This window comes from Rhinolophus sinicus, linkage group LG02 (assembly GCF_036562045.2).
Source record: "Rhinolophus sinicus isolate RSC01 linkage group LG02, ASM3656204v1, whole genome shotgun sequence".
Lineage (NCBI taxonomy): Eukaryota > Metazoa > Chordata > Mammalia > Chiroptera > Rhinolophidae > Rhinolophus > Rhinolophus sinicus.
The window spans coordinates 183873193-183885544 of NC_133752.1; positions in this window are offsets into that span (position 1 = coordinate 183873193).

Sequence of the window (12352 nt, forward strand, 5' to 3'; positions counted from 1 at the left end):
CAATAAAGCGGGAAAATAAATTCGACAGTAACAACAAGAAGGCAGTGTCTCTCAAGCTTGAGCTGGCACCAGAATCACCAGGATGTCTTATTAAGACGCAGATTGCTGGGTCCCACCTCCAGAGTTCCTCAGTCAGCAGGTCTGGGTTAGGATTCCAGAAGTTGCATTTCTAGCAAGTGCCCAAGCAATGCAGATGTTACTGGTCCAGGACTGGCGGATCTAAGGTACGCCCTGATACTTTCCTACTGTCAAGGCTCATTGTCCCATTATCTTGTATCACCCCACACAGAGTGATTCGAATTGTACAGTTTTCTCAGGGGAGCCTGGGACTGGGGTAAAAATTATCAGTTTGAATTATTTTGTAGCCATTTCTTAGCGACCTGGGACAAATTTTTGATGTCTGATATCGTCCTTTTGCCATTTGGCCTATGTACGTATGGAATGCCTCTCCTACCGTTTGTTTAGAATAAAAATAATGATAATGTCAATGAAAAAAACCCCCACATAAACCTACTGTTAACAAAGGGATACATACATGTAAAGTGTTTTACTCATGCCACTGGCCTTGTGTGGATAACCATGTGAAATGATGAATTTAACATTAGCCCTTGGCTCCGTTCTTCTTTCCCTCATCTGTTCCGACTAGGAAAATAATTGTAGCTTTGGTCTAAATGGGGAAATATCAACCATTCTTTCTGTCTTCTAGATAGCTCCTGTAGTCCAGCCAAACTATCTGGCTTTCTGATTAGACAGTCTTTGTAAAGAGAAAGAAATATTTTCCTGAGAATCATTTTTAATTATTTTTCCCTCTCATGATGAAAGGCTTTTCTAAAAGCCCAAAATCCATTCAGGATTCTTCCCCACTCTTTGTCATCACCCATCCTTCCCTGACCCAACTCACCCCTCAGACAGCCAGGGATTTAAAAATATGTTGGAAGACTTTTAATGGTGTCTGCAGAGTAGAATTACAGTCTTCTGTGTAACATTCGGACACCAAGCAGAGCGATAGCACAGGCTGTCTAACTCTTTGTAATTAGTTACATGATATTGTTTTAATTGTGGCATACTTAATCACTGACTGTGCACAGATTATACCACATAGTTTAAATAATTATGGGGTTTTGATATCATAATGCTTTGAATTCATGTAATGCCTCTTTCCCAACAGGCTCCACACTTTAAAAGGAGAGAGAGCAAAGAAGGACAGGTAATTGATGCCAACATTGGTCATTTTCTGCACCTTGTCAGAAATGGCCAGGGTAAAATATATTCCTTTATTTCAAGCCATCTTGCACTTGCCCAAGGAAGCATTTTACCTCATACTCAAAGATTCTGAGGACAGTGTGAAATGATACTTACCCTGTTTGCCAGCTAGTAACACAGGCTGCACATCTAGTCACCCAGGCAAGCCTGTGCGCATACATTACTTCTAAGTCCAATGGTTTGTTTACATAACTGATGGCTGCTGTCTCCATTAGCAGGGTTTTTACTTTCGGAAAAGTGCAATCTGATCATACATCTTTCATAGAACTACCACATAATTTTTAGGGTTTATTGAATAATCATTCATTCATTCATTTATTCATTCATTCATAGTATGCCTGGTGTGTGCCAAGTGCTGTTCTACGCTCTAACAGTAAACAAGTGAAGCAAAATTCCTACCCACATGGCACTGACATTCTAGAGGTAGGGGAACTGACAATAAACAAACAACAAAATAATGATTTCAGATATGATTAATCCTCTGAGTAAAACAAAGCAGGGTGAGGGGACGGAGAGTGACTAGAGTAGGGATATTTTAGATACATCAGGAAATACCTTTTTAAGAAAATGGCATTTGATGATGAGAATCCTGATGATGAGAAGGAATTAGACATGTGAAGATTGGGGGATGGGAATTGTAGGCAGAAGGAAGGGAAAGGATGAGGGGGTGGAGTCTCTGATGAGCTTAGCGGGTCTGGAAACAGCAGGCAGGACAGAGGGGCTTGAGCAGCGTGAGTAACGGGTAGAGTTGTTGGAGCAGAGGCAGAGGCCAGGTCAGCGTACTATGCCCCAGGGCAATAAAATTGGATTGTAAAGTGATGGTAGGACTTTCACGGTTTGCATTGCCTGATACACGTTTTTGAAAGATCACTCTGGTTGAAGCGACATTAGAGTTATAGGCAAGAATTGAAAAGGGAAAGACTAAGGGATGTAAGACTTTTTTTAGACATGTTTGAGATAGGTATTATACATCCAGGTGGGGAGTCTAATAGACAGTTGAAAAAATAAATCAAGAGCTCACGGGATAGGTCAGAGCTGGAGATCTCTATGTGGCAGTCCTTGCCCTATACATACAGTATTTATTGCCTAAGCTGGATCTAGGGCAAGTGGTGAGAGGCGGTAATACAAAGGAAGTATACATCATTCCCTACCCTAAAAGAGATTTTTAAAAATGTTATCTTTTTTATGATGCATGTAATGAATAATAGAAGGTAACGTAAAGCGTGACTTTAATACAATTTTTTTGTTCATTTGTTTAATAGTAAATAGACCCAAATTTAGATATTCCCATGTCTTATCTTTCAAAGGAGCCACTAGGGAGGGCAAGCCAATTGGCCCAACAAAGCTGTCATTGTTTACAACTTTCTTGGAGTGATTGGGACTCTCTTTTAAATGTGCTATGTCACACAAGGAAATCAGTCTAACTTTTTCATAAAATTATATCTCTTTTTTGATTAAAAAATAGAACTGGCTTAAAAATTCATCTGCTATTGAACTGGCAACAAATTTAAAAACAAAAATAATAAAACCAAATACTTCACCAGCGGGAGATGACTTGATACCACTGATGATTTAAAAATGACTTTGTCACTTGCTTTGGCAATTCTCAGAACAGTGTCTGGATATATTATAAGCAATAATGGGATGATTAGAATAAGTACACAACCTCTCATATGATAATGGTGAAGCAAATGCTGTTTATTTGGATTTAAAGCTTTAGTTTTATTCATTCATTCACTTATTCATTCAGGAAAAAATGTTTACTATCTGCCATGTGACAGGTAGTCTTCTAGGCAGTGAAAAGGCAGTTAAAAGCAATAAAAAGAATAAGACACTGTAGTTTTCAGGACTTCATCTTTGGCCAAAAAGATTAATATATCTTAGCCTTCAAAAATACCATTTTTGCAAATGTCTCAATGCATGAATTTATTGAATCAAACAAAAACATTCAAATAAAGGAATAAAATTTAACTTTACTTTTGCCATCCACATGTTTTCCTCTTCCTATTTTATTTCCAGAAACCTACTTCTCACTACTTCTCAACCTCTGATTTTTAAGTCTAAAGTAATCTGTTCCTCTATGCTATAAAATCCCCCTCAGGCATGGAACACTGTTTTATTTTTCTTTCTCCCCCATTTTGTTACTAGGAGGTGTTGACAGTTCTCTGGGATAGGATGCTAATATATTAATTAATTCATAGAATGGTGTAAATGATTTGATGCTGATTTACGGCCTGAAATTTTTATTTTAACAACAGACCAGGACTTAAATAAAAGAGATGCATCTGTAATGATGGAAATGAAAGCATTTGCAAGTAATAAAATGGTATATTTCTTGGCTGAGAGCCTTGTCTGTGTCTCTGAAATCACAGCCTATACATTTTACTTAAATTGCCAATCAGAATCTCTAGGAACAAGAAACTTTCAGTTTCCCGCGATGCTACTATTTCTTTTACTTTTTAAGAGAGATTCTGCAGCCTTCCCATGCCATGTAACATATTAGCAAGCAATCCTCATAGTTTTGCTACAGCCATGGGCCAAATTTTGCCTTGGCCTTTGGAATCTGGAAGGTGCCTACCCCCTGAACTGGGGCTCTCCATCACCATAGCTCCTTCAGCCTGTGCAACGTATTATTACAATCAGCTTCACTTGTTCCCCGTTCTTTCAGCATCTGTAGTGGCAGCTGGCGCATCTCCCTCTTCATCAGGAAGTGTATTCAAGGGTATCCGGCTAGAAAGTTCCCCCAGCAAGCATTTCTTCATATTGCAAAATGAAGAAGCAAGGTTTCAGTTGGAGGTATTCATATCTGGGGTTAAGTAAGGTAGAGTATAGTTGGGGAGATTGTCCATCATCAAAGTGTCTTCAGCATGGGTGAGACCAGTAAAAAAAAAAAAAAAAAAAAAAATCTATTTTTTTTTTCTAGTAGACTGGCATTCCTCTGACCCTGGTTTTAATCAGAAAAGGGATGAACTGAATTATGCGATTGGCACTGCCCTTGTTGATTTTCTAAATTCTCAAAGAGAATTGCTCTCATACCACGGGTTTCCCTCAAGATCTGCAATTCTGATTACCATGGTTTACTTTTGTGTGGAGATTTTTGCATTTTGCCTCTGGACACCCATATCTACCTTTCCAGCAGTTAATAGGAAAATTCCATTTTGCCAATTGTAGTTTTGCTCTTTTTTTTTTTTCTCTCTCTGAGAAAACCTCCTTTGTCCTCCACCTGCTTTTACCTCTAGTCTTCTGTACTAGGATGTAATTACATGTTGAATATCATCACATGTCAGAAATGTTTGCAAACTGTTCTGGTTAATAATTAATAGAAAGAGCTATGGGTTAAGAGGTTGAGATCATGTGAAAATAACCATGGCCCAGAGAACTAACTTGTTTTCAACAGTTTCTCCCTGGGGAAGAGCTTTGGGGCAACAACTCTCCAGGTCATTCATTCATTTTTGTCTTGTAATTTTTTAGTATGCCCTGTGTCTGTAAGCAGCCTCAGAGCCAGAAAGAAGTGTTGCTAGCCTTCCACAGTCTCTGGCAGACATTAAGATAGATGTGTCTCTTGAAGAAAGATTAATTGGAGTTTGATATGTTTAAGGAAACTAGCAATTATTGAGTGCTTATTTTGTGCCAGGCAAGAGGCTAGGAATTTCTGCAAGGCATAAAGTCTCAATTTTTCTGTTTGTTAATTGGACTGTAGCTTTCATGTAGTTTTAGTCAAATCTTATTTTTATTAATTTGGTCTGAAAGGTTACCTATGTAGTTGTGTGCTTGAGGGACAGTGTATTTAGTGCTCTAAAAGAGCAGCCGTGGTAGTAAATAATTTGGGATTAGACCTGTTCATGAAGTACACAGATAAACTCAAAGGACTCAAACAAATTTAAGTTTACGGAATTAGGACTAGGCAACACAATCAGAGTCACATGGGTTCACAGGGAACCTGCATGAATTTGGTGCTGTGGTAGAGGGGCTGTTCATAAATATTTCCAGGCTTTCCCCTTTGGCTATGCTCTGGGGCCTTAGACTGTATTTCCCCCACATTTTTGCAATTAGGAGTAACTTGCTTTGTGAGCAGAATTGCTGAGTATCACCTTCAGGGAAAAGCTTTTAAGGTCAGTGTACAAGTTGTCATCTTCCCGTCTCCCAGCCAGAGAGGAAGGCTCTGCAGTCTGAGTCTTTTTCTTTTTTATGCTTATTATGTATCTATTTAATTGTTCAAACTGTGTTAGAGAATAATATTTTGGAATACATATTTCATTAGATTCAGTTACAACATAGATGATTTCCAATGGGAATTTCTTACACTATCCTGAGATGAAGATGAAAGCATCTTCTTGTTAACAACAAATGCGTGTCCACGTCACTTCCAGGATCATCCCTTCTCCCGAAGACCTAGTCAAGACGTTGTGGAATTTCAGCCTGACTCTTGAGTGAGAAGAGTGTGAAGCCAAATTCACTGCTGCCCCAATATAGCATGAGTGGGAAATAAACTTCTATTATTATAAGACATTGAGATTTGGGGACTGTTTGTATTGTAGCACAACCTACATTATTCTAACTGCTGTAGGCACCATTCACTCAGAAGGTAGAAACCCAAAAAGCTCTTCCTAAATTCATATGCCTTTTTTTTAAAAAAAGATTTTTATTAAAAATATGGCTAACATACAATATTATATTAGTTTCAGGTGTACACCATAATTATTCACAATTTATATACCCAGGGAAGTGATCCCCAGGGTAAGTCCAGCAACCATCTGACACCGTCCCACGCTGTCGCACTATTATTGATGATATTCCCTATGCTGTACCTTACATCCCCATGATTATTTGTTTTATACCTGGAAATTTGAAACTCTTATTCCTCTTCACCTTCCCCCACCTTTATAATTTTTCAATTACAGTTGACATTCAATATTATTTTATATTAATTTCAAGTGTACAGCATAGTGGTTAGACATTTATATAATTTAAGAAGGGATCCTCCTGACTAGTCTAGTACCCACCTGGCACTATACCAGTTATTACCATATTATTAACTATATTCCCTTTGCTTTACTTTACATCCCCATGACTATTTTGTAACTACCAATGTGTACTTCTTAATCCCTTCCCCTTTTTTCACCCACACTTCCAACCCACTTCCCATCTGGCAACCATCAAAATGTTTTCTGTGTCTATGAGCTTGTTTTTGTTCTTTGTTGTTGTTGTTGTTGTTTACTTTGTTCTTTAGATTCTATATGTAAGTGAAATCACATTGCATCTGTCTGACACTCCACTCAGCACAGTACCATCCAGGTCCATCCTTGCCTCTGTAGATGGCAAGAACACATTCCCTTCCATGGCCAAGCAATATTCTGTTGTATGTGTGTGTATACACACACACACATACATGTATATATACATATATGTAATATGTATATATATACACATATGTACATTACATACATATACAGTACTACCTCCTCTTTATCAATTCTTCAACAGACACCTAGGTTGTTTCCACATCTTGGCCATTGTAAACAATGCTGCAATGAACATATGGATGCACAGGTCCCCTTGAAGTAGCATTTTGGGTTTCTTTAGATAAATACTCAGAAGTGGGGTTACTGAGTCCTTGTTTGTCTCTTGTTATAGCCTTTGTTTTAAAGTGTATTTTGTCTGGTATAAGGGTTGCTATTCCAACCTTTTCTGTTTTTTGTTTGTCTGTTTCCATTTTCATGAAATAACTTTTCTATCCATTTACTTCCTCCATCTGTGTGTGTCTTTCAATCTGAAATGAGTCTCTTGTAGGCAGCATATGTAAAGGTTTTGTTTTCTTATCCATTTAGCTCTTCTATGTCTTTTGATTGGAGCATTTAATCCATTTACATTGGAAGTCATTGTTGATAGGTATGTAGCTATTGCCATTTTATTATTCATAACTTTGATCTCTCCCCCCCATCCCCGCTCCCCCCCCCCCCCAATCTTAAAGAAGACTCTCTGACATTCCTTGTAATACTGCTTTGCTAGTGATGAACTCATGTAACTTTTTCTTGTCTGGGAAACTTTTTATCTGTACTTCTATTTTAAATTATAGCCTTGCTGGGTAGAGTAGTCTTGGTTGTATGTCCTTGCTTTTCATTACATTGAATATTTTGTGCCAATCCCTTCTGGCCTGCAAAGTTTCTGTTCAAAAATCAGCTGACAACCTTATGGAGGCTCCCTTATAAGTTACTAGTTGCCTTTCTTTTGCTGCTTTTAAGATTCCCTCTGTCTTTAACCTTTGCCATTTTAGTTACAATGTGTCTTGGTGTGGGCCTGTTTGGGTTCATCTTGTTTGGGACTCTGCCCATTTCCTGGACTTGTATGTCTATTTCCTTTACCATGTTAGGAAAATTTTCAGTCATTTTTTTCTTCAAATAGGTTCTCAATCCTTTGCCTTCTGTCTACTCCTTCTGGTACTCCTATGTCCCAGAGATCTCTTAAACTCTCCTCGTTTCTTTTTTATTCTTTTTCTCTTTTTGGTGTTCCAATTAGGTGTTTTCTGATATCTTGTCTTCCAAATTGCTGATTTGATCCTCTGCTTCATCTAGTCTGCTGGCGATTTCTTTTAGTGCATTCTTCATTTCAGTTATTGTGTTCTTCACTTCTGACTGTTTTTTTTTAATGGTTTCTATGTTATTTTTTATGCATGTTATATCTCTGTTGAAATTCTCACTAAGTTCCTTGAGCATCCTTATAACCAGTGTTTTGAATTCTGTATCTGGTAGGTTGCTTGCCTCCATTTTGTTTAGTTCTTTTTCTGGACTTTTCTCCTGTTCTTTCACTTGGAATGTATTTCTTTGTTTCCTCATTTTTGCTGCCTTTCTGTATTTGTTTCTATGTATTAGGTAGCTCTGCTATGTCTCCCAGTCTTGGAGGGTGACCTTATTTAGTAGATGCCCTGTGGGGCCCTGGCACAGTCTCCCTGGTTACCTTCTCTGGGTGTTCCAGGAGTGTGCTCTGTGGATTGTGTGTGCTCTCCTATCATAGTTGAGCCTTGATTGCTGTTGGCACCTCAGTGGGTGGGATTGATCCTCAGGCTGACTGGCTGTGGGGTTTGGCCACATCCAGTGCTTAGAGGCTGCTGAACAGGGTCTTACCCCACTGACTGGGATTTGCCCCAGCAGGTTCTGGTGCCTGTTGAGATCACCCTTTGTGTGTGCCTCTTGTGGGGCTAATTGGGTGGTGCTCTGCTGTGGTCTGAAGCCAACCTCCAAGTATGTTGGTTCTGTGGCCTCTTGGGAGGGGCTCTGGTGCAGGCCAAATCCACCCACTGCCTGTCACTGACCGGGGACTACCATAGGAGCTAAAAAGCAATCTGTAGTTGTTCTTTGCTTGTGCTAAAGTTGGAAGCGTGTGGGAGAGGCCATGCTGCAAACCGAGAATGGCTGCCACCAGTACTGAACCTGGGGTTGCTCTGCAAAAAGCCAGAACACCCTGAGGCCTGCTGCCACCTCCTGGCTTCCTTAATTCATCCCCTGATAAAGGCTTGTGCAGTATGCAAGTTGGGTGAGGCGGGGCCCCAGGGAGTCACAAAAGTGGGAAGAGTTGTGGTCACCAGGTTAATGTAGACTATGGTTTGGTACCAATGGTGGATCTGGAGCTATTCAACAGAAGTCTCAGAGCACAGCAAGGCCAGTTGCTGCCTGCCTGAGGCCCACGGATGGACTCCGATAGTTTTTCAAGAAAGAATACAATGTGGGCGGGGCTGGCTGCTCACGAGAAAGTGCCTTGGGCATTGGGGGATTTGGGTGGGGTGGGGTCGCAGTGGAGCTCACCAGGCCAATCAGATTCAGATTTGGCTTTGTGGGGGAGGGCTCAACACAGCAAAGATGGCGCCCACCTGCCAGCTGCCCAGGAGAAGGACTCCACGCAAGGAAAACGCTGACTGTCCTCCAAAGCTTACCTCAAAGCCACACACCTCAGTCTGCCCCCCGTATGCTGGCAAAGCTCCTCAAGTAACTGTCTTTCCGCTGGAGCTCAGGGTAAGTGCTTGTGACTGAGCTAGTCTGCGCACGGGCCATTTAAGAGGACATCTGGGTTTCCCACAGCCTTCCATCCCATCCGAATGGTGGTCAGAAGCCCCACTGTTTATCACAGCCACATGTTCTGGGGGCTCCTCTTTCCGGCACCAGTACTCTGGGCTCAGAAACCTGGTGTAGAGCTGTGGTCCCTCACTCCTCCAGGGGGACCCTCCCCATCCAGATATCCCTCCTGATTCTCAACCACACATGGGGATTTGGGGCCAGGCTGTTTCCCATCTCTGCCCTCCTACCAGTTTCAACCTGACTTCTTCTTTATAGCCTTAGTTATTAAACTTCTGTTGCCAGATCAGATGGTTCTCCAGGTTGATTTTTCTATAATTTAATTGTAATATTATTGTGTTCATGAAAGGAAGCAGGCACAGTGTTTATCTACTCTGCCATCTTGGATCTGATGGATCATTTCCTTCTAAATGTATCTGCTTTTATCATCTGAGTGGTTTAACCAGAAGTTTGAATTGACCAGATCCTTGTGGTGATTTGATAGCTAGGTTAAGAGGTCTGTGCAGTCAAGCTGCTTTCATTGAAAACCAGCCCTGCTGCTTTCCATCTGTAAATCCAGGAATGAGTTATTTAATCAGTCTCAATTTGCTCGCTTGGAAAATGAGGATAATAGTAGTACCTACCTTAAAAGGGCTATTGTGTGGTGAAATAAAATGAGGTATAGAAAATACTTAGTGTGGAGGATATCACTTTGTAAGGTCTTGGGGGGAGGGGGAAATGGGGGATTACTATACTAATCAAGGGTGTGACATTTTAGTCAAGCAAGATGGATAAGTGCTGGAGATCAGCTGTACATAATTGTACCTATAGTCAGCAACAATATATTGTAGTTTTAAACATTTGTTAAGAGGATAGATCGCACATGAAGTGTTTTTTTCTATGATAGTAATTAAAAAAAATAAATGTTAGCTATCATTCTATTATCTAGTGCCATTTGAGACTACTTTATGGAGTCTGTCTTTTTATCATCTAGTTGTCTGGATAACTGGTCTTTAAAGTCCCTTCTGTCTCTAAAACTCTATACTCCTATGAAATACCTTGCTTTCTGGTTTCTAACTTTCCTGAGAGCAGCTTTACTTGTGATTTGAGTTTTGTGGTGCATGAGAGAACTGATACTACCAGAGTTTCTCTGGCTTAGCAAGAAATCCATGTACAAAAAATCGAGTTATTCTGCCTCAATTTACTTCTGCTTGTCCTACTCCATCATTCCTTGAAGTTGTTTCAGAATTCTATTTGACTTTGTAGTTGCTTGCTTCTTTCTCATGCTGAAACATATTTTTCTCTTTGGCTTTTGACACTGGACAACATAAATTTTCCTTTTAATAGACTTGCCTGTATATATAGTAAATAAGACCACAAATATGTCGGGGAAATTTCCCCAAGAGATTATGGAGGTTTTTGATTGTAAGTGTTTTAAGATCTTCTAGAGACACTGAAGAGTGGAGAGGAGAAAAGCTTGTTGTTAGACACATATTGACTTTAACATTAGACCAAAACATTTCACGTGCACGTAATTGCAGGAGTATTCCTGATTTGCTCTGCACATTTGCTGTGTTCTCTCTAGGAAAGAATGCATTGTCTCCTGGAAAAATTGTCATCATTGGCCAAAAAAACCCCACATGTTTTGTTAAATGTGAAAGTGCAGTCTTAAGTATTTTATTAGTGTGGTTGGGATCAATGACTATTGCTTTGAAATGCTGATATGGATTGTGAAGCTGTGAACAGGACTGTGCAAGGAAAATGACATAGTCTGGGATGGAGGAAAAGGCTAGGACCTGTGTCAGATGTAAGCAGGTAATGCCAAGGTTATTTGTAGAAAAGATGATGAAGGGGGAGCATGAGTGAATTCCTGGGACAATAGCCTGAGTGATCAGGGAGCTGGAAAGAGTAAAGGGCAGGAAAAGTGAGCCTGGGGGCGGGGGAGGGGAGAAAAACTGAGGCAGGAAGAGGGACAAGATCAGAGAGGATACAGAAAAAGGGCAGGGCTGCAGACAAATCCCTCAGGACCAAAAGCCACAGAGAATCCCAGTTTGTTTAGTACAGAGACAGGAAAAAGGACATCCTCTAAACGGACCTAGGTTACAGGCTGAAGGGAGAAGATAGATAACAGGAAAGAACCCAGCTTCTCTTGGGAACCAAAGAGCTGGGCCTGCCCCTCCTCCCCACCTCCCTTTATCCCTGCCCTAACCCTTCTCATGGGTCAATAGCTTAACTTGAGGCTGGAAGGTGGAAATGGGATACACTGTCTGAAAGGAGAGAGAACCTGAATCTCTAAGACAGGAGAGAGCCAGTAAAGGCCTGGCAGGAAGGACAACACACTAATAATGTGGCCTGAAGTGACAGGCCATGCCAGGAATGCCTTAACTTTAAAAGTAGTCTTTTATCGAATAAGTGAGTGCATGTAGTGGGAAGCATTGAACTTGAACTGAGCTTCCTCGACTGAGACCCTGAAGTTCCCTCACAGATGGTCAAGTGCCTTGTTTGGAGTTGGTGTCCAATGGATACTCTGTGAGGGAGTCGACTCCAGACACAGAGTCAGATGTGAGTGGGGTTAGAGAGAAGGGGCACGAGAGGTGTCCTGTGCTGGAAAGCAGATGCAAATGGGGCAATTTCTCTTTTCTTTCCCCCAACCCTCAGATTTGGTGAGTAATGGGGAACTCTGAATGGTAAATCTATCACACAAAGCAGATTACTTTCACGTGACGGCATCGTGTAATTTACTGTAACATTACCATTGTTTAGTCTACACTAGGGGGTCACTGAACATTCAAAGCAGTTATAGACAGAGTTTGGAAAACAATCACTGCTAGACAAGGCTCCAGAATCCTCTGTCAATGCAGTGTCACGAAACCCCACATATTTTTCTCTTGCAATCTTTATAAATCCCAATTGAATCAGATCTGATTTAGTTTTAAGGGACTTTGATCCCCCTAGTTTGGGTACCTAGACACCAACAGTCTCTTGACTTGCCTCTCTCCTGAGAGGGTCTTCTCAAACGTTTTCTGGGAGGATGGCCTTGGGTG